At 35.8% G+C, this 22543-nt stretch overlaps 1 long non-coding RNA gene across 1 annotated transcript in view; it reads left to right on the top strand.

The window, feature by feature from the left end:
• LOC125326694 overlaps positions 1-22543 on the top strand; it is a 31914-nt gene that overhangs the window by 703 nt on the left and 8668 nt on the right. The window contains exon 2 of the long non-coding RNA XR_007203946.1: positions 20987-21031. This is a non-coding gene — a long non-coding RNA (uncharacterized LOC125326694). The remainder of the gene's footprint in view (positions 1-20986; positions 21032-22543) is intronic.

Here is a 22543-nt window from a genome sequence, read left to right as displayed (position 1 = left end):
TAAATCTGCTTATAAATATTTGATATTAAGTTCTTTGTTAAAGAAACTTTCAGCCTTGTCTGGTCTAGTGATGTGCTTATTGTTTAAATTGGACCTTAATATTTTACTTGCTCTAAAGTTTTATATGGCAATAGAATTTTACAAGGGCTTAATAAGAATAGGCTAAGCTTGCTCTATTGTCAGGAAAAGATTTTCTTTCTTGTGCAGTTTCTGTTCTTATTCCAGTCCCTCTCACTGATTCTGAGATTTAGTGGCTCATGTGTTTTCTTAGACATAGTCATCTATATACTATGCTGCTGTGACTATTTCATTATTCTGTTTCTTGACTTCATGCCCATGTCATCAATTCAGCAATTGGTTATTCAGTTTGTTAATGAGGGAAAAGTGCAATGACCATTCAGTCAAATTACAGAATATAGAAAAGGTCAAGGTACTAGAGTACATTATTCTAATTCATGGAATATTGTACATAAGATGATATATTTTCCATTCCCTGATACTTCATTTCATAGGAAAATTATTACAAGAACATAATATGGCATAAAATTAATCCACACTAAGAACAAAGCCTGCAATTAAAATTCTAAATGGCATAACTTGAATCCTTTATTTTGACAATTACTGGAGTAAGAGTAAGGATTTAATCTTGTACCACATGACATCATAATTTTATAGTTATCATTTGCCACAGGATATTAAATACGTTTTTAATCTACAGCAAGATACAGGTGCCAAAGTGATGCTTAACCTCTCCTCCTCATAGGTAGCTCAGTACAAATCAAAATTCTGCTGAGTTTCATTTAATCCTAGAAACATGTGAAAAAACAGCAAAGTTTTTCATCAAGGAAAAGACAGAGATAAAGAATACAGCCAGGAGTTTGTAGGCTCACTGTTTCTAAAATCACCCGTTATAGTCAAGATGACGATGACAGTCCTTGCTGGGCAACTATGCAAATATTCACTGTAAAAATTGCTTTAAAACCACAAACCTCTTCCTGGAGCAGAATTTAACATTTCATGTCTGTTCTTGAAGACAGCAGTCACCAGACAGGGGCATTCTGGTCATTTGCTCTGATTTGATCTGGTAAATCTTCTGCTTTATGTTGTGCAAAATGGAAAAGCCTTGAAAAAAGTTTTCGAAATGCCTTTCCTACTAGCTCAACCCTGGATGAGACGGTACTTCCAGGAGGTACCAGATACAATTTTTCATGTAGAAGAGAAATTAATTCCATCTCTTATCTCTCAGCAACTCTTTTAACTGCTACAGTTTCAGATAAAAATAAAAGGAAAGGGTAGATTTTAAAGGAAATAATGTTCTCTTTTCTTTTAGTCCTCATTCTTCCTTTCCTGTGTATTTTCTTTTTGTCAGAAAATGCTTAGGTAGGTAATTCAAGAGACTACACATCAATGAAGGCAAAAACATCAATCCAGAAGAGACAGAGTTTAAAATACATTTTCCAATTTCCTAATGGATTGCATGTTACCCCTATTTTACTTATAGTTGCAAAGCTTGTGAGACATTTTGTAACACCCTAAGGTTAATTTTGCTTGGTATACCTTTCAAGTCATATCTAAATGTGGAACTTCCAATTGGCATTTTTTTCCACAATTTTGCTCAATGTGTTAGGCTTGCATGGCTACCTACTTGTTCCTTCCATTATCCAGAACAGTTATTATTTTTATTCATACAAATATTAGACTCTCATGATGGTCATATGAATTCACATATTTCTGAAGTCTGTAATTTCACTTCTATTCTGCTTCACTAAATGGACTTACTGATACTGTGATGAATTGAGCTATTGTACTGTGTCTCAGTTCTTTCTTGTTATTAATTATACTCCATTCATTAATATGACAAACTGCAAAGTTTTCAATTTTGTTAATCTTTTCTTCAGTATTCTGGAAAATCATTTTAGTTTTAATCAATGAAAATTAGAGCCTCGTAGCAGATAAAAAGTGAGAAGTTATAGTCAAGTGACAGGTTGGATCAGGTCCAAATCTGACCTGTGCTCACAATACTCCAAATTATGAATCAAGATGCTTTTAGCCATCTAAGGGCTTGTTTTACATTCAGTTTTGTTTTACTTTCTCTGTCGTAAGTAGAATAGGATTGCTTCTGTGACCCATTAGTCTCTCTAAAATTCCATTTTACAGGCAAACAACAGTTGCCTTGAGACTTTTAGCTGCTTTTCACCTGTTTCAATAGCTCTTTTTTGTCAGTTATTTGGCAAAATAAGTATGTTTGGGTAAAAGATAATATACAATTGTCATTTATTTCATATGACTTAGAGAAAAATTTGGGAACACACTGTTTAATCCATATTTAAAGTTATGCATTGAGAAGGAAAGAAGAGTGTGTACTTCTACATATAGTAAAAGATTCATTACTTTGTCTGGCACATGTGCTACTTAAACAATAGCGGCACCCAAAAACTATTGTATTTTATAGCCAAATCTACTCTTACAGACTTGAAAATCTGAAGGACATAATTCAGATGTATTTTGGAATTTTTCAAAGGATATATATATTCATTGACACTTTTAGCTGTAGTTTTTTCAGTAGGGAATTTAATAATGTTGAACTACAAAGGAGAAAAAGGTTATGAAGACCTTTACACAGAAAACAGATATAAGAAAAGACCATTTTTTCAATACTAGGAGACATTTGAATGAGAACTTTCCACATTTCTAACAACCTTTCACTTCTGTCTTTTTTGACTTCATGGTATTATTTCAATCTGTCCTTTGGCGTTTTGCAGATTTTTACATAATCCATTTTTTTTCCTTTTTTTTTAAGGAAAATAATTATGAATCATAACATAGTCACCTAAACAACTTGGAATGGAAGTTTGATATATAAAATATAAATATTATCAAAATATATTAATTAATCAAAGGGCTGAAGGGGGTGTAGAGGACATGATCTCCAATAAACCAGCAACATTTTAGAGCTGAAAGTGTGGCTTCTCTTACCTTTGCTGCTGTGAAGAAAAGGTTGATGATTCTCTGGAGATTCTGTGATAGCTCAAGACATGTCAGTGACTCATCTGTAAATATCTATTCCCCTGAAGCTAGCAAGGAAAACTCCACAGAATGTGCTTGATAATATAAATCTCATCATGAAGCAATATACATCTTGTAATTGCCACTTCAGGGGTGAAGGCCAGATTTCCTGGCAGGTGTGAATTGGCATACCTCTGCTGAAATCACAGAACTGCTGTGTTACATCAGAGCCTGGACCTATTTCCTGAGCTATTTTTGTCATGCCCCTAAAATCAATTCCTTGAAGGCTAAGATGGTGAAGAAAGGAAATAACTCTATATTCTTGGGACGTTGCCTACTTCATAGATTCTTGCCCTAAGACATTTGGGTTTTATTCTGTCATAAATGATAAAATGTAAAAATCTATGCAACATGAAAAAAGCAGGGCAGAGAAAAGAGAAAAATACGAAAATAATACAAGACTTGAAATTACAGTTTAGTGAATTTTCCTCTTTAGTTTGGAGTATTTCAAATAATCTGCAGGTATGTTAACATAAAATAAAATCTATAAAGCAAATGTTTGCTTCTCACTTTTTCTATATTTCACAGCAAAGTCAGAATTAGACTCAAAGGATTCCACACAAACAAACACTTAAATATTAAAGATTGTTGAATGAACAGACTTTTCTGAATAATCAATTATTTTTGGTTTGGTGTTCTGTGAATATGTATTTATAGATTGCCTTTTTGTATTTAATAGCATAAATGCCATCATATTTTCTGTCATGTCTTAAAAAATTTCAGCAATCCATTTCATTTTCCATGTTTCCTGCCAAACTACTTAGTCCATCTCTCATCTAGATATCCTTTCTCTTCATTGTCAGTGATATGAACCAGAATGCCTATTTAATACACCTTATATACTCTAATAGCAGTCAGCTCATCCAGTTGCAATTACATTAATTCAGGATAAGACTTTAGTGTCACAGTCCTTTACACAAGACATATTCATATTGGAAATGGTCTGTTTTTAACCAGTGAAAAATTAAATTTAGTGGTAAGAACCGCGTACGTTGAGAACAGATTATTTTGTGAGTCAGTCGGAGCAAAGAACTGGAAACCTGTGGGCATAAACTATGCATGGGATTTTCAGCCTCATGGAGGGTGTATTTGCCCAGATACTTACAAAATTTTTGAAGTTGAAAACTTCAGCCTTAGCCAGAAGTGGGTCCAGCCTGAAGTAGGTCCAGCTGCTTTAAAGAATGTGTCTACCTAGCACAACGCAGAAATCCTGATCTACTTGCTTTGCTTCTGTATTGGCTTTAAATGTCCAGGGTGCTGGCAGCAGAAGGGCTGCAGAAGTGGCCTGTGTGGGAAGAGGCTGGGGGCAGTGCCAACAGACCCATTGCAGCAGGAGGAGCAGGAGTGGGGGCAGGAGCAGGAACAGGAGCAGGGACAGGAGCAGGAGCAGGAGCAGGAGCAGGAGCAGGAGCAGGAGACAAAGGAGGCACTTAAGTGCCACAACAGGTATCTCTGCTGAAGCCCATGGAGGATCTCATGGTGGAGCAGGAGGGTATTTCCTAAAGGAACTGCAGCCCATGGAGAGCCCATGTTGGAGCAGGGAAAAGTGTGCGGAGAAAGGATCTGCAGAGAGAAACCGTAGCCACCTCCACCCTCTATCCCCTCTGTGACACTTGGGGCAGCAGGGTAAAGTCAGGAATAAAAGTGTGAAGTTGGGCTTGAGGAAGTGGAGAGGAAAGGTGTGTCTTAATGGGTGTCTTCATTTTTCATCACCCAAATCTATTTTAATTGCCAATAAATTAAATTGAGTTTAACCCAAATCAGTCTATTTTGCCCATTGCACTAATTTATAAACAATAGATCAATAAGTTGTCTATTCCTATTCACCTCCACTCCCTGCACCATCCCATGAAGGAGGAATGAGAGAAGCTGGATGGGCATTTGGAACTTAGCCAGGGCAAACCCAGAATGGGTCTTTAGAAAGAAGCTAGTTTTATGTAAAACAGACTTGATCTGTGCTATATTCACCTGTGTTGACTTCTGTGCTCCTTTGCTTTCAGTATCTGTTGCAGGGATTTTTGGGGTATGCCTGCCAGGCATTGCCACAGGCATAGCTGAAGTTCCAGTTTCCTCACAGGTATCTTTGAGTTGCATGGACTTACTCTTCATAAAATCCTTTGAGATCTACAGATGAAAACCTGTATATCTCAGCTGAGTTATTAATTTTTTTTTTTTTTTGCTGTATGAGCATAGATCATATTAGAAGATGTCAGAAACTGACATGATGGTTGGGAATTTAATGGGGTATATTTTCTTCTTGATAGGCACATATATTTCCCATTAATGCTAATGGGAATTATATGTGTGCAGCAGGAGAACACACCACTTTGCATGTAAATTTCACATTTTATTTTACAGAGGGTATGTAACCCTATTATCATCAGTGCTGGCACAAAAAATTTTTATCCCAGTTCAGTGGGTTATAATCAAACATTAAAATGATCTAGCTGAACTTAATTTTATTTTACCTTTCCAACTCTTTTGTAATGAAAGTACTTTAATCCAAAGCATTTTCTGTGTCATGTGTGTGAATAAATAACCTTTTTCTTGCAGTTAAGTTGTTTTTAAACTCCAGCTAATAAAACTACTTATTTCCATTTCCATCAGAATTACAAGTACAGTTAAAAGGCTTACACAATTTATATTTGAAGCATTCTTCAGGAAGAGAGACTGGTGAAAGATCACATCGTTGCCTTTTGAAGGCATCTTCTAAAGCTGATAGAAAATGCCAGCTTTTATGAATCCTGATCTAGAAAGTATGTAGGTTTTTTTTGCCACACAGTGATTTTTCAAGTAGAGAATATGCAAGTCTATGGCTGTACATTTTAAATAGCACAAAGTCTTGTGTAAAGTCTTGTTAACTCAACTTAGGGTAGCATTGACCATGGTTCATAAATTGTATTAGAATTAGGAATCTCTCCTATTTCTTTCTCCTTCATGATTTTCATCTTATATGTATGAATTTCTTCTTTTTTCCCTTACTAACCTGTCCAGTCATATCATAAGCAGCTGCCTTTTCCCTGGCACATTCAAAAGCTGTGCCCCACATTCAGGAACATTCAATTTCAGGACTCTTGTCTGAAATGAATAGTAATAAAAAAAATATTGTTGCACGTAGAAACAAAAATGTCCTTTTGTTAAATTTCTGGAAAATAAAAAAATCCTGAAAAGGAAAATTATTTCTCCCAAATTCCCCATAGATAAAACTAGAGAATATGAATTCAGCTGAAGTGCTTTGCCTTGCTGAAAGCATAATAGTTGAGTTAAATGAGTTTTACATCTAGCATTATGAATTCCAGGATATCATATTCATGGCAAAGATCAAGCTGGAGATTTCTGGCATGAGCTGAGATTTTCCTTGTTGTCAGGCTCCATTTTCACAGCAGAAAGCCTCTGGGAGACGCTTAAATCAAAACAAACAGGGTTTTTCAATAAGACTTTGGTTCTTAAGTAAATTTCATCCAGCTGAAACCCAAATAAAAATCATGCTGGAGTAAAAAGCAATAAAAAATTATAATTTATTCCAACTGCTCGCAAGACTCAATTTCTTTTATTTTCTAATCAAATAAGAGGCATTGTAGAGGTAAAATGAGAGACTGTAGCAATTTGGATAACATCTAGAGAAGATCCAAGATCCTTGCTACTTTATAAAGGTAAGAACTGATACTTTAGATTCATGTATAGGTGGAAAAAAAAAAATCCATAAAAGATAATTCAAAATCACTAGGACAGACATTTCATCCCCAGATCAGAAGCCAAAGATAGATTTGCCATTGACTAGGGACATAGCCTAGGAACAGAGTAGATTTTATTTGACACAGGTAGATACTTTGTAATTTTGACTTTCGATTATTTCTTCTGCTGTCTGAGCTCCTTTTTTTCGTGAAACTCCCTAATTCTGTTTTTCTTCCTCCTGCCTTATACTGATTCTACTTCTGAGTGCTCTATCAGATCCTTGGAAATCAATGTGGCTGGAGTTATTCCAGGAGAGGAGCTGCTTTCACTATAGTATCACTGCAAAATTACCATTCTTTAGGAAGAAACCCTAAACTTTTCCTCTCCTTTGAAAGTATTTGTGTACTGAAGAGTCTTGGTACACAGAGTACAGCAACACAGGTTTCTACTAATATTGATAAGATTAAAAAAAAGAATAATAATGATAATGGTAATGATCATAATAATAATAATAATCAGTATAACAATTTTAGCCATATTTTCTTACTATTTATTTAGATACTTTTTTTTATATTTATATTTCCTCATTCTGAATTTTGAAAACATGTATAGAATTCACCAGAGAATTTTTCACCCTTACAAGCTACAGTAGTACTTTAGTTCAAGAATTGCCATCACTGTTCCCCCAAAAACAACGTGCACACCTCTTGTATAAGTAAAGTATATGAAGTATAAGGGTCGCAAAGCTGACTAGTCGGAAAAACGAAAATTAGTCAGATTCTAAGCCCTCTCTTCTCAAAAGACATAAATACATAGTGAGGAATGACAGCCTTTCTGCAAATATGTTTAACTGTAAAATTTTGTAATGGGTATTCGAAAGTAATAAATAATTCATTTTAATTTTAAAATTAAAAAAATGTAGAAAACATGAACTTCTGTGTTAAATTCTATTAGTTTTTGCAGATATTCCTGTAGGCCTTTGTGCAAAGGTCAGTCACATGAAAAAAATGCATTATAAGCATGTACAAAGCTCATGTTTCATGCAGCTAAACTTATGCACATATTTTGGAATAATCTCAACTTTAGTTTCTGTAAAGTACCACGACTTTCCATCCTAGAAAATCTTTTAGAAGCTTGACTCAAATTGCTGATCCCTGTATAGAAAAAAGGCATTGAACTGATATCTAAGGGATTCCTGCAAGCTGTATCTTCTGTCTTCTCTCAGAATCCCACTGCACACTAAATTTCATGAAATTTGTCATGTGGCATTTGGATAGAGACTAGGATGTCTAACACAGATCAGTGAGGCCTGGCACAGGCAGCAGCACTAGTGTTAGGAAGTTATATTCAGGTAACTGAGGTTTAAGGCTACAGTCAGTATGGCTGGACATTTGAAAAATGGTGTCAAATAGATCCTCATGGGAAAACACACAGAATGTCCCCACGGGGTTCAGCAAACCTTAAGACTGCAGAGGAAAAAATTGAATACAAGAAGGTAGTGGAAGAAGAAAACATACTTTTCTTTTCTATTTTTTCTGTCAGAAAAATGAAACATTTGCTGCGTAAAACCATTCTTTCAGTTTTCACAGAAGACAAAATTGATCCAAAATGTTATCAACTTCATAGAAATTCTTACCTCATAAGTGTGTTTTAAAATAATTCTGGAAAATTTTGGTCATACTACTCACTAACTCTGATTTAGGTTATGCCTGTTCACATGGTGGGGGCAGAGGTAGAACAGTACAAAAAGTACCCTGACCAGAGCAGAAATTGGCCCAGATTAGTTTAGTTGGTTTGAGCATGGTGACAACAACGGCAAGATTGTGGGTTCCACCCCTGTATGAGCCATTCACTTAAGAGTTGGACTCAATGATCCTTCTGGGTTACTTCCAACTCAGATTGTTCTGAGATTCTGTGAATTCATAGAATATTTAAAAAAACAAATGAACATTCAAACCAAGATGGTATCTGTTGTTTCACTCTTAAAAGTGGGTTAGATTATTTGGGTATATGACAAAACATATAAATTGAAAACCCTGAGAATTGTGCCACATTCTTGAGTCTCGACACACCCTGTGACATGCTTCAACTGTCCTGATTTCTGCTGAAATTAAGGTACTTGGGCCAGACTTACCATCCTGGCAGCTGGGATATTCAAACTCAGGAATATTGTAGGAGCAAAGTTTTTGACACAGTTTGGACAACCAGACTTACATGTATTAAGAATTTTTTTAAATTCTAAAATGTACTCAATGAACTCTTAATCTCAACACATTTTTGCACCAACATCAGGATTGGCAGCAAGGGGTTTATGAAAGTGACTGAGGAACTGCTAAGCTCTATTTCATCCTTGCAAAAGGCAAGTTTCCACCAGTCAACAGTCTCTGTGTTCCTGAACCAGAGCAATGAAAGCCAGAGTGGGCAAAAGGATTTATCCACATACTCAAAGCGCTATTAAGTAATATTTAGGAAAATATGTAACCATTCAGCATGGCTAAAAATGCTGCAAGGCAAATCCTCTATTTGATTCTGAAGCAGAACAAATCTGAACTTTCATGAGAGTAGGAAAGTAGCTCTGCAAATCTACTTATTCCCATGGCTTTATCATCTTCTTGTTCTAGCTAGCACATTTTTCAGCTGTGGTCTAGACCCAGACCTGGGATAAGAACTTCTAGATAGTAATTGATACATGCAAAAAATCTGTGAACATAATTTTCTAGCACTGGATTTGATAGAACCTACCCATCTCTCTACTTGTTAAAAAATAACCCTTTTCAGAACATGTAAAATTGACAGGTTGGTCCAAAAGGACTAAATGTAAAAAAATCTTGAGTGTCTTTTTAAAATGAAGCCTTGAATATTTTTCTGTGTGTCTCCTTAGACTTGTTGTGTAAGCATTTTAACCTGATTCCACAATACCATTCTGTTTTACTAAAGAGTTTTGGTCTAAAAGGCCATGGATTTTGTGTGGGCATTTAAATGGTCAAATTGCTGTTGCCCCAGGAAACAGGGTATTTCTATCCATATTAATGGCAATTAATATTAGCTGAGGTCAAGCCATTTATTTTGAAATATTTGTGTTTCTTATGTTGGAGACTATATATTTTAGCTACTGGAGGACACCCCATGTTAAATCCTTGGGACTCATAAGGATTTGCAGTCTTTTTAATGTTAATTTTCTTAAAATTACAGAAAGTTCCTAAGCCTAGTTCTTCTGTCAGATGTGCTTTAGTAAAGAAAATACTTAAAAATGACAAGTAGTGTGACAAGAAGCTCTGTTAAATTTCTCATGGATTTAGTCTGCGAGTGTGTCTGAATATTCCAGTCCTTCTCCACAATGAACTTTTAAGCTGTTTGATATTTATCTAAAATACCCTTTTTTCTTTTTAATAATAACATCTAAAATAGTCCTAGCACATTTACTGTGGCACTAGTATACCTCAGGGCCACCTTCTTACTGCACAATTTACCTACAGCATTCATTAATGGCTGAGAAATACACACCCTGCCATGGCTTACTGCAACCTAGCAGACTTAAATCGCATCCAGAAAGCTGACAGGCCACTGCATTATTAACTGAGCCACTGAGACCCTTTAAACTGTATTGTATATAAGTTTATAGCACAGGGAGTACAGAATTTTAAGCTTGCACATTTTAATGTATTTAATTTGCCGCACTCGGCAGTTTGCTTTGTGAACTGTTAATCTTTTCAACCGATACAGCAAAATGTCACTGTATTCATTTGCAGACTATAATAGGCTTATATCCTGAAACAATAAAGTTATAATAGCCTGCCTGCCCGCTGCCTGGAGAAGTTATACAAATTCAGCATGTACAAGGTGTTGTGCATCCTACTCACCCTCTAGTTTTTAAAACTCATCTTCTCATATCAGTGCCTTGAAAACCAGTCGGGCACATTACTTTGGTGAGATAAAGCCAAGTGCGTGCCACGGATCAAGCTCTGCTGAACTCTCTCTCTCTCTCTTTGTCTCTGTCACTCTCTCTGGAACTGCTTTCAGTACTTTGATACTAATTAGCTCTTGCCATCTCCAGTCATCCCCACTGCAAGCTGAAGCCACAGACATTCAGGTTTTTTCTGCACCCTCAGTAAACATACTGGTCTGGAACTGATGGGTGATTCCTTCCCTTGTGCCAGTGGCAGGAACCAGCAGCCAGGTAATCACTGATCTGAGGAAAGAAAAACTGCTACTAAGCTATCCAACCTCCAGGAAAGAGGTTCTACATACTCCCTCAAACTTTACTGATGTTCTTTGTATTTGCCCTCCATTCTTTCTTCAGACCATTTCTGCCCAAATTGTCATCTCTCTTTTTCTACAAGTGTTGTGAAAAGGATCATGAGACATCCCCTGCAACAGAGAATCATGGATGTGAGAGTAAAGATGGCAACAGTAATAATGGGAATTCTGATGCTATCAGTGCCAGCATAGGCAGAGCTGAATTTTTTTGATGAGATTTCTGTATGTTTTGAATGAAACTTATTGGAGAGGAATGGATTGGTTATTTCTATTATAGGACATCCATTCTGAGGAGTGGAAATGTGACATCTTCTCATCATGAATTTCTGTCAAGTGACTAAATGACACTGCAGTTACACTTAGGTAACTTTATGTTCAGCCTGTGAAGTGCTTAGTTGACTTGCAGGGCATATGAAAAAGCTTGTCTTTTTAAAAAAGGATTGTCTTTCTGCCTGAGGAGAAGGTTCGTGGGGAATCTTTTTCCATACCAGGAATCTCATGGAGGTTAGTTGAGCTTGCACACTTAGATACCATTAAACATTCTTTAGAAAAAAGGGTCTGAAAACAAGCAAACCAAAGTGCAATGGAGAAAAACCACTTGTCAGATGAAGTCTTTGTTGTCTGGATTATTTCTACTCATAGTGATTAATTAAAAGGTAGCCTGAAGCAGAAGAAGGTCATGCATCTCAGTCCACAACCAAACAAAATCTTTAGGAAAAAATCAATAAAGTGATCTCTGGCTGATTGCAGTACAAAATATCATCTAAAGAAAAATAAGATTCTCTAAACCAAATGCAATACATTAAAAAAAAAAAAAAAAAAGACATGCTGGTGATAGAACATAACTATCTGGATATCCTGGGATTTAGCAGTGCTAAAGGGGAGAGGGGATCTTAAAGGGCAAGATGACAGGAAGGCAGTAAGAAAGCTACAAATCTGTCTTTTGTATTGAATCAAACCCTTTAAAATGAAACTGCACTTCTCAGTGGAACACTATTTCTAGTGTTTTCATTGTCTGAAAACATTAACAAAAGTAGGCAACATCTTAATGAAAACTATTCTTTCAACGAAAGAAAACTTAGCTTTTAAAACTTTGCCCTGGCTGCAAGGTTAATTTGACATAGAAAATTAAAAGAAAGATTAAAACTGTAGTTGTTGCATAAGGTTATGATGAGTTTGTCTCTCTTTTTAGTGAGGAAATAAGGTCTATTTCAGCAATGGTTTCAGAATTTTCCATTAGTAACAGCATTTATGTTGGAATGTTTTTGATCATTACTCCAGGTTACATTCTAGTTTGGTTTTTTTTGTTTTATTTCTTTTTTAATAGGTAAAAACCTCACAGATTCTCTCTGTGGCTGGAAATAATGTACAATAATGAATGAAAGCATGGATCTGCTTCTTTTAACTGTGCTGATTACATAGTCTTTTAAGTCTCTTTATTTGCCTTTAGAGTTTGGAGATTTCTATGGCAAAGTGTGATGGATCTGAAGCATTCAATTAAGCATCTATTAACTGCCAGTGAATTAAATATTATCCAGCACAGGATTGTACATGCTCCTTTTCAGCCTGGTGGACCATGGCACATGGGGTAACAAAACTTCTCAAGCTACCAATTTTAATTCACGAGAACATAATCATTATCTTTAAAGTCTGAGAAAGTGTAATCTTGGAAACACTCATTGTTAGAAACTTATTGCTACATCTTGTATTTTTATGTCTGCTGCAACTTCTTGATTTATTCCTTTGATGTTATTTCAGATTCATCAATCGATGGTTTTGAGGTCCTGATCATCTGAATGAATTTAGCAAACTTCAAGACATGAAATTACTCTAAGTAAAACCTTTTCAAATTTTTACTGTGGTTGGGGTCAGGGAGAGTTCTTAAATAAAATATTTAAGAAACATCTGAATATAACCCAATGAGAATGTGGGAAAATTACATTATTTCTTAAACATTTCAACATCAAAGGTAGCACTGGCGAGACAGATAATCATTAAAAGCTGAATTGCTGGAAGTGTCTCGATAGTGCACTTAAACACATTTCAGTCGAGTGAAATAATTTAAAATCTGAAGTGTGAGCCAGAATCACATATGTCAATTATCATGTTGTCAGTGATATTAAAAATGTATGCAGCTGGAGGCTGAATTATCTCAGATCTCTAAGAGTTAGAAACACTTCATCCTTTCCTTTTTTTTTTTTTTTAAGTGGGGTCATTTTAGATATTGAATGCAAATAATCCAGAGAATGAAGGGGAAGGCTCTTCCATCTTTTGATATTCTTGGAAGCCAGGATAACATGAGGGATTTGTAAAAACTAGCTTTAAAATACTGTGCCAATGGAATTTGATTACCTGCTGCTGACATTGCTTGATTGAATGCAATGGATTTTTCAAGTCCAAAAAGTCTTTTTCATGAAGAACTATTTAAAAATATGACATCTACTGTGTTTGCATGTTTGCATCACTATCAAAGTCCTAATTTTTCTATCAAACTGACCAGCACAAGATTTTGTGTCATCTTCATTTTTTCTTAAAAAATGATGCATTTTTTTTCTTTTCCTATCGTAAGTCACAGAAAAAAACCCCTTGAACCGAATGCTACTGAAGTTAATTTGCTCTTCACTGCTCTACTGTCTCAGTTGCTTGGCTCTATATCAACATTGCTAAGGGTAGGACTGATACTACAAAGTGAAACAAATTCACAATAACAAGACACTCTTTCCATAAGTCATGACAAAAGCTGAAGTCAGAAGAGATGCTTTAGCTACTTGCCTATAAGTGCAGGGAATAGGAAAACTCTTTCTTGGTCTTTTGGAGACCAAGGTGCAGTTCATAAAATCATAAAATATCATGAGTTTGAAGAGACCCACAAGGAACACCAAAATCCAGCTCCTGGCCCTGCACAAGACACCCCCAAGGATGACACCATGAGAGTATTGTCCAAATGCTTCTTGACCTCTGTTGGGTTTGGTGCTGTGACCACTTCCCTGGCGAGCCTGCTCCAGTGCCTAACCACCCTCTGGGTGAAAAACCTTTTTCTAATATCCAACCTAAACATCCCCAACACAGCTTTAGGCCATTCCCTCAGGTCCTGTTGCTGGTCACCTCAGAGAAGAGATCAGTGCCTGCCCCCTCTCTTCTCCTCATGAGGAAATTGTAGAGTGCAATGAGATCTCCTCTCAGTCTCCTCTCCTCCAGGCTGAACAGATCAAGTGACTTCAGCTGCTCCTCATACGGCTTTCCCTCAAGGCCCTTCACCATCCTTGTGGCCCTCCCTTGGATGCTCTCCAAGTTTAATATCTTTCATAAGTTGTGGTGCCCAAAACTTCACATAGCTGAGGTGATTCTTGCAGAATAAAACTCAACCAAAGTTTACCTGTTTGGGAGGTAAATACACAAACATGAAGAAGGAAAACTTGTCTTCTAGTAATCCTCAGGAATATCAATCTGAGAGCTTTTTTATTTTTTTTTTTTTGTTAGTTTTAATGGGTAATTACATATGGGCCTTGGCCTTTAGTTATTTCTGTATGATTTTCCAAATGAGACATCAGGGAGTCCGACAAAGGTCCAGGATATGTGGTTTGTACAGTAAATTAGAAGAGATTTTCTTATTGGAGAATCAGCATTTCTGGTGGCAAGCTGCCTGCTCAAAATTTTATCTGCCAGATTCCGTTGTGAGGAAAGTTAAAGTTTCATGTAGAGACATAAAATGATGTTACGATGGTGAAGATTATACAGTGGAAACAATGCAAAAGTACAGACTTGCTGAGATCCCAAAGACCACAATAGAATTAAGAAAGCTGAAGAATGGTGTACTCCTACCCAGAAAGATGAAATTATTAAGGCTGGGTTTGATTGTTCAGCTTGCTTCAGGAGAGATCTGAGATCTGAACTGCGTGAACTCTATAATGCTATGAACTGTCAGCATCAATGTTATACCAATTTTTACAGATACTAGTTAATTTCAGTATTCAATACCTGAAATTTACTTTTCAGGAGTCCATTATGATCAACCACACAAATGATCCAAGGATTTGGTTTAATCGGATGTTTGTTCAAGTACAATATGATAAAAAGGTAAAAGTACAGTAAAATAGGACTGCTCTATTTCCAAAATTAAAGGAAAAGGCTTGTGAAACTGTAGCCTGTCATTCAGCCAAACTCCCATATTGTTTATTCAGTTATTTTATTCCAGTGTTTTGTTAACCAAGATTATTTCCTAAGGAAAAAATTGCAATGAAAAACACTTTTTGTCTGTTACCCATCCTGTTAATAGACTTAACCAGGAACACGGATTTCCATCTGCCTTTGAAAGTAGACTTTTTTAAAGTTATCAATACAAGTCAAGGGCTGTGGCCTTCCAAATCAAAATATTCTGTGATTCTGTGGCTTCTTGATTTTTTTTTTTTTTTAATTTAAAAGAAACATTTGGACAAGGCAATCACCCTGGACACTCATATTTCTGAGTCCTGTATTGTAACTTAAAGAATGACATTGCTTCAGAGGCTACTGGAAACCCATGCGTGGTCAGAGGATTGAATGCCATCTAAAAATGACACCTGCCTTTTACGATCTGACTTGGAACTTGTTTTATTTTAGTTTCCATGAAAAGTCTCTTGACTGACTAAAACTGTAACAATAGAGAAAATTTAACAATTTCTTAAACAGTTTGTTCATTTGCTTTAGTTCCTGTATTTTTAAGCAAAGTTTGGAAGGCCTGTCTTTTTTGAAACTACACGGCACAGTAGTTCAAATGGAAACTGTAGTTCATACATCAACATGAATTGTGAATTTGCTTGTTAAAACACTTTTGATAGGTTACATGTACTGTAGTATCACTGTTGTGATTGCTTTTGCTTTTCTTATTCTCCTGGAAAAGGATATGCTATCAATGCTGAACAGTCAGACATGTTTCCACCTCATTTTAGAACTGTGTGGAAAATTTGATCATATGGTCCTCCGTGCAACTGTTGTGAAAAGAGTTTATTCAGGGTTAAGAAAAGTTTTCATTCAATAACTTAAGTGCTTCTCCATCCTTCTCAAAGTTTGAACTTCACAAGCATCTCTCCTGGGTCATAAATCTGTGTAAGGAGAGTTCATATGGAGGTGTGCTGATTTTTACCTTATTACTGCAACTCTGTGTGTGTTGTAATATTTATGTTTATCCCAGGTAAAGGTTAGCTGAGATAGATGATGGGTATTTTATTTGAAATTGATATTCTAGGTGGACCAAAAGGCAAACTACTGTGTTAGGCACTTTACAAATAGAAAGCCAATGACAGCTCCTGTCCTAAAGAATTTAAAATTTGCCTATGATTTGTGAGAACTGCCTGGAAAATAGCAAAATGAAAGACCAATTAATAATGACAGCACTTTTCCAACAGAATGCAAAAGCAATTCAACAAAATCCTTCAACAACTTTAACCATAAATACAGATTTTTGAGCTCCAGATTGTCAGAATATGCATGTCTACAAAACATGCATCTCTGACCAGGTTATTTCACTGTCCACTGAATTGCATGGACCACAGCACTTGGTAAAATACCTCTGTGCTACTGATCTGAACTTATTTTGGAACAGACAAGGACTCTGACACTGTGCAGCTGAAGACAATTGCTGAATCCACAGAGAGCTCTCTTAAAATACGTTCATCTTTCTCTTAGAACCAGCAGTCACTGTTATGATGACAGGTGACCTAAGAAACCTGAACTTCTGCCAGCACATTCTTGAGTCCCATTATAGCACCATATAGGTATTTTTCACCTGATATAGGATCTTTGGTATGACCTTCTCTGAAATTTACTGACTTTATTGTAAGTGGTATCTTTCTAATACTGGCAACACCTTCATACATTTTAATGAGCTGCCCTGAAAATAATAGACTTTTGTCATCATGTTCAAAATATCTCAACTCTGAAAGGAGTATTTTCCATCAGCTTCGATTCTTAGACTCATATTCCCATCATCTATTCCTTTACATCCTGGAGGAAAAAGACGACTTGTTCTCATTTAATGTGGCAAGGGACATTGTTTTGTTGAAGGTCTGTTTATCCACATCTTGTAATTTCTTTGTCTATTAAACTAATTCTTTCAATTTTTTTTATTTATTGTGTGCTGCAGCTATAATCTACATGACTATGCTTCTACCTGTGGCTCTGTTTCAAGTAAGTCTGTAAAACAAATGTAGCCCCATGATAGTCTGGTGAAGTGCTGGCTTTCTTAGTAGTAGTTTCCAAGGTTTCAGTGGGTTATTTCAAAGAATACAAGCTTTAAAAAACCTACAAAACCCACAAAAAATTGGCCTCAGCAGCTATTCCTGTACAGTGATTGCTACCTCAACATTTGTATATATGAAAATGAGACATCTGGTTCTCTAAAGAGTGGCAAGGAGCTGTATAGCAGAGTTTGATTAGAGGAATGCCTTGTTTAATACTGTCTTTTCTTTTTTGGAAAAATATGGTTTGTAACTAATAGCGTGGCATATTTAAATATGGTAGGCACTAAACAATAAGTTATGTGATATATTTATTTTTCTTACCTACTCAGGCAAGCAGGCCGAGAAAAACACATCTTACCCTCCTACTGATCCACAGTAACACAATTATTTTAAAAGACTGAACTTATATGAACTGCAACAACTACCCAAAGAAATTTTGAAAGACAGGAATTACTATGATTTTTCAAGACAAGATCATTGAATGCACCAACTGATTTCCTTAAACACTGTTAATATAGCAACAGAATTACATATTTATTATATATTGTAATACTATTATATTTATTTCTATTTTATTATTTTATATTTATATGATTTATAATATGTTATAAATATTATATATTTTTCTACATTAAGGGGATATATATAGAAAAATCTTATATACATGTACAATGGCCCTAATTTAGCAAAACTCTTACCATTAACTTAGAATTGACCATGTAGTAAAAGCACTCTCAATATCTTCAAGTAAACTACCCATATTCATGAAGTTAGGAATTTATTTAGATGACCTACTGAACAGAGAAATTAATCATTTGTAGTTTTTGAGAGCCCACTGAAAAACTGAGTTTAGTGGAGAAAAAGCTGTTAACAAAAGAAACACTGGAACATCCTCTAGAACGCTGCAGTAGGAATGTGTTTTCTATTTAACTGCCTGGGACTTTTCCACAGATGAAAAGTTGAGTTTATATAATTCCATCTGGGAAAAAATAATCCAATAAAGGAGCAAGCCCTCAGCTAGAGGATGCTAGAGTCAATATCAATGCCATTTTTAGAAACTTTGCACATGTTCAACTTCTTCATAGGATTTTATTGCAACACTCAATATTACCAGCATTAGACAAAGTATCTGTGACAGCATTATCAGCACTAGAAAAGGTCTCATATGCACATATACTGACATAACTGAATTTTTGTGGGCTTTATTTCTGTCTTCTGTTTTGAAAATATTTCTCCATCCTTTCAATGACTTTCTCTGTAATACACAAGAAGTATTTTTATTCAAAAAACCCACAAAAGAACACCTGAGAAAAGCATTTGGAACTTTTGTTCCAAATATTGTCATATATGTAAGTTTTGTTCCAGCAAGAAATGTGGTGTCTGATTTTTAGTTAATATAAATATTTTTCAATGAGACACACACAGGCTGTCTCAGTTACATAGCACTCAGACGTACTAAGAGGATCACAACAGCTGCTTTATTCTTTAGGGTAGTCAGCTGAACCAAAAATTCTTGGAAAGAGATAGAAATGAGAAAGTCTCCTAAGGTGAAACCTAATGGCTACTGCTTTTCGTGTTCTTCCTGCTGTGCAGTTGTGGTGCAGAAGACAGGCTTCATGACAGCCACAAGCCCCTGTCCTCTGTAGCCCTGTGCTCTGGGTGCTCTCACAGCACAGTGACACAAACTTTGGGTTCCAGGCATCCAAAATAAATTTAAGATTTTAGTTTAAATTCTCTGCTGGTATAAAGTAATGCAGCGTTACCAGAGTCAGTAAAGCTTTGCCTGTTTACACCAGTGGAGAAATTGTTCCCCTCTGTAGAGAGATCTTGGAGTTCAGCTATCATGGAAGACTGATTTCCTGTCAATAATAAATGTCCTCAGTATCCTACACAAGTCTTCAGTTTATTGCCTCTGGACATTTTTTAATAGCTGCAAGTCTCAAGATGGAAGCAGATTTTTATGCTTTATTTTGAAGGGTAAGGGTTGTTCAGAAAAGATACTTCCTGAGCTGCCCAGGGAAAACACTATTATAACACTTGCATGGTTCAACCTATCAGCCTAACTTGCGTAAGAAAAGAAACTTATTTCTTTATAACTTGTCTTTCATTTTCACATCCATTTGTTCAAAGACATCTGAAAGTCCCTGAGCACTGACCTGAATAAAATGAAGAAGGAGGCTAATAGAGTGTTCACCTACAGTATTGTTTCCTCTCTTGTTATTAGATGGATATGACCCTGTCTTTGATCTTCCTACAGATGGTACAGCCAAGGGTGCCTAGAATAAAGAGTGTCACACTCCTCCTAGGAGGAAAGAAAGAAAGAGGAGTAGAGCGGGAATATGCACAAGTAAGAAAATGGCCACTCTGGTAATTACAAGTGACAAAGATAAATGAGTAAGAATGTGTGAACATGTTCCTCAGTGGGTCCTTAAATAGGTAGAAAATGTAAAAATGCAGCATGGGAGTTGATGAAAGCAAGGTGAAATGATACTGAAATAAACCTAGGACTTTCTCTTTGATTCAGTAACCCTGTAAGGGAAGTGATTAAAGAAATATTTTTAGGGTTTTTCTCTCTCTTGGTGGTTCTTTATATATCTTAACACACTGCTTATTTTTCAAGGGTATAGCTCCTCATTTCTGACTGCTTGTCAAACACTGAGCTTATGTCTATTGTCAAATAACAGTGAAACAGCTGCTGTTTATAGAGACACATGACAAGGAGTAAGGTAACCAGCTCCGACGCGTAAGGAAGAGCTTCCCTGGGAAGGACAAGCTACTTATTTGACTAAATAAATACATTATCTTCTTTCATGTGTTTATCCCAGTGTCTTGTTGGTTCATTGCTCAGGTATTTAGGTTTTGGACTATGCAATCAAGAATTTGAATGAAGGAAGAACTATTGCCTCCTCTCCTTGACATTAGAGAGAAATGTTACTATGGCTCCTTTCCTTCCCCCCTCGCCCCACTCCCCCCCTCCCAAAGATTTTTAAACTAAAATTACTGGTCAAATATGTACTAAAAAACATGCATTGCTGCTTTGGGTCATGGATGGCTTCATACTGTGTTGGTACTACGGACTCATCACATCTATTTCTGAGCATAGGTTTTTCTGAATCTGATTAGGAAAACTTCCAAAGGAAAAAAATGTTATGCATACAATTTTTGTGGATGTGATTCAAGAGACAATACAGAAAAGAAGGACTAATTTGCTCTTCTTGACACTTTCTATAGCTTCCACTATTTCTGTGTATAAGCATTGAAGTGGTACATCAGCACTTTAAGCTGACAGCCACAGGACACTCTATCTATCCCATGGCTCACACAGCCCGGGGTGCAGCGGTATTTCTATTCCCACATACTTGTGATGCCAGGCTGTAACTGACATCTGGAAGAAGAAGAAAGTGCTAAAGGTTTGTCTTCAGAATTTGTCTAAAATACATCATTAAGAATCAGAATCAAATACTGGATCCAGCTACTTTGCTTAGCTCTGCTACTGGCTTAGTTTGTGACTTTGCTTGCATCCCTTTATCTATATGGTTCAAGTATCCTTTACTGTCTCTGCTTCAAGAACAAAAGATTAATATTTCTACACACACCTACACATACATAGAAGCATCGTGATGTTCAAAGGTTTTTTCGAGGTCTTCAGGTAAAAATCGCTTCCCACAAAATTCAGGAAAGCATTTCCACACATCTTCAGCTGAATATATTTAGGATGGCATTTGGTTTGGCATTATTTATAATTTACAGTGTTTCTTTATTGTTTTTAGGGTAAATACATCAAAATCATATGGACCCAAATAAGACCTCTGGTGGTGAGTGTGATTAAAAACTGAAATATGAGCCTATTCACTCATACCATCTGTTTTGTTAACCCTCCAGAAGGGAGAAACAGTTCTACTTAGTGATTAAAGTGTATGACAGATAATTTTATCTGCACATTTCCTGATTGATTAAAAAGTAGGGAAATATATAATCAAGTAGTTAGGAAGTATATTTGCTTCTAAAAATAAACTGTCAGAAATATCAGAATTATTTTGGAACAGCAGAAGTTTTTGAAACCTGAAATGTCTTGATTATCCCCTAGCATGTTGATTCTTCCACTTGGAGAACATAAAGGTATATCTTATAAATGTGCACCTCTCATAAGAGAATCTTAAAAGCCTCTCTTCCATATGGCAGGGACTAAGGGGGAAAATGTCAATGCTTCTTCTTTAAGCAACAAATAATTATGGCACTAAATGAAACAAAGGTAACTTAGCAACAAGGTATTCATTTTCTCTTCTAGCATTTTCTAAAGAATTCCTACTGAGGCCAGCCCATGAGCCTTGTGCTATTTATCTGCTTACTTGCATTTGAAGCATTCCAATTCTTTTTTAGTGGTGTCGTCTGTGAAAAGCCAACAAAATATGAACAGCGATTATCAACTTGAAGCGCAAAGGGAAGACCTTGAAATAGTGTTAACTCCAGTATTTCAGTGCTCTGTAGATACAGCTTTTCTAAAGCTGGATGAATCACTTGTAGCAAGTAAGCTTTTTCACTAAATGTAGTCCTCTACATGTTTATGAAGTGTCAGTAAACAGACTGACTTTGAAATTAATGTGCACATTTTAAAGTGTTTGATAAAGGCCTTATCCAAAGACTAAAGAATGGATGGAAACACTCCTACTGACTTCTCTTGACAGAGGCCAAATACAGTGTGCAAACATATTTTGTTTGATGGATTGTTCACTAGCTGTTTACTGCAAGTATTGTTTAGGAATATAATTAATGCCATTCAATGTGGGTTTATAGCAAGTAAGTCTTGTCAAACCAGCCTTTTACAAATTTCCCTCAGAAAGGTAACTATATCTTTGAATTATTACTGAGGCATTTAGCATGTATGAATGAGGCATTAATGTATGAATATATAATTTTAATGTATTTAATAACTAAAAATCTGACAAAAAGATTAATGCTGTAAGATATCAATGAGAAATATGTGGTTAAATCAACCATAATTAACATGCTGATGAAAACATAACCCATAAATGGGAAATTGTTATTAAATGAGTTTTACTTAGGGAGTTGCTGCAAGCTTTTGGTATTGAATCCAAAGTTATTCAATACCTTTCTCAACAGTTTTATGTTAAATTATAGATAGATAGATAGATAGATAGATAGAATCAGTAGAATTTATGCAGGACATGAAGCATGGTAGTGAGTTTAAAAGATGAGTATTTGTCTCTCCTAAAATGATGAGGCAGTTTAATAGACATTTGTAATCATAATGACAAAATTTTTGCATAAAGAAAAAAACCCAACAAAACACAGAATGAGAACTAGAT

Source organism: Corvus hawaiiensis, chromosome 5 (assembly GCF_020740725.1).
Source record: "Corvus hawaiiensis isolate bCorHaw1 chromosome 5, bCorHaw1.pri.cur, whole genome shotgun sequence".
In the NCBI taxonomy this organism is placed as follows: domain Eukaryota; kingdom Metazoa; phylum Chordata; class Aves; order Passeriformes; family Corvidae; genus Corvus; species Corvus hawaiiensis.
Note: the sequence above shows the minus strand (reverse complement) of the source record. Positions and strands in the feature narration are given on the sequence as shown.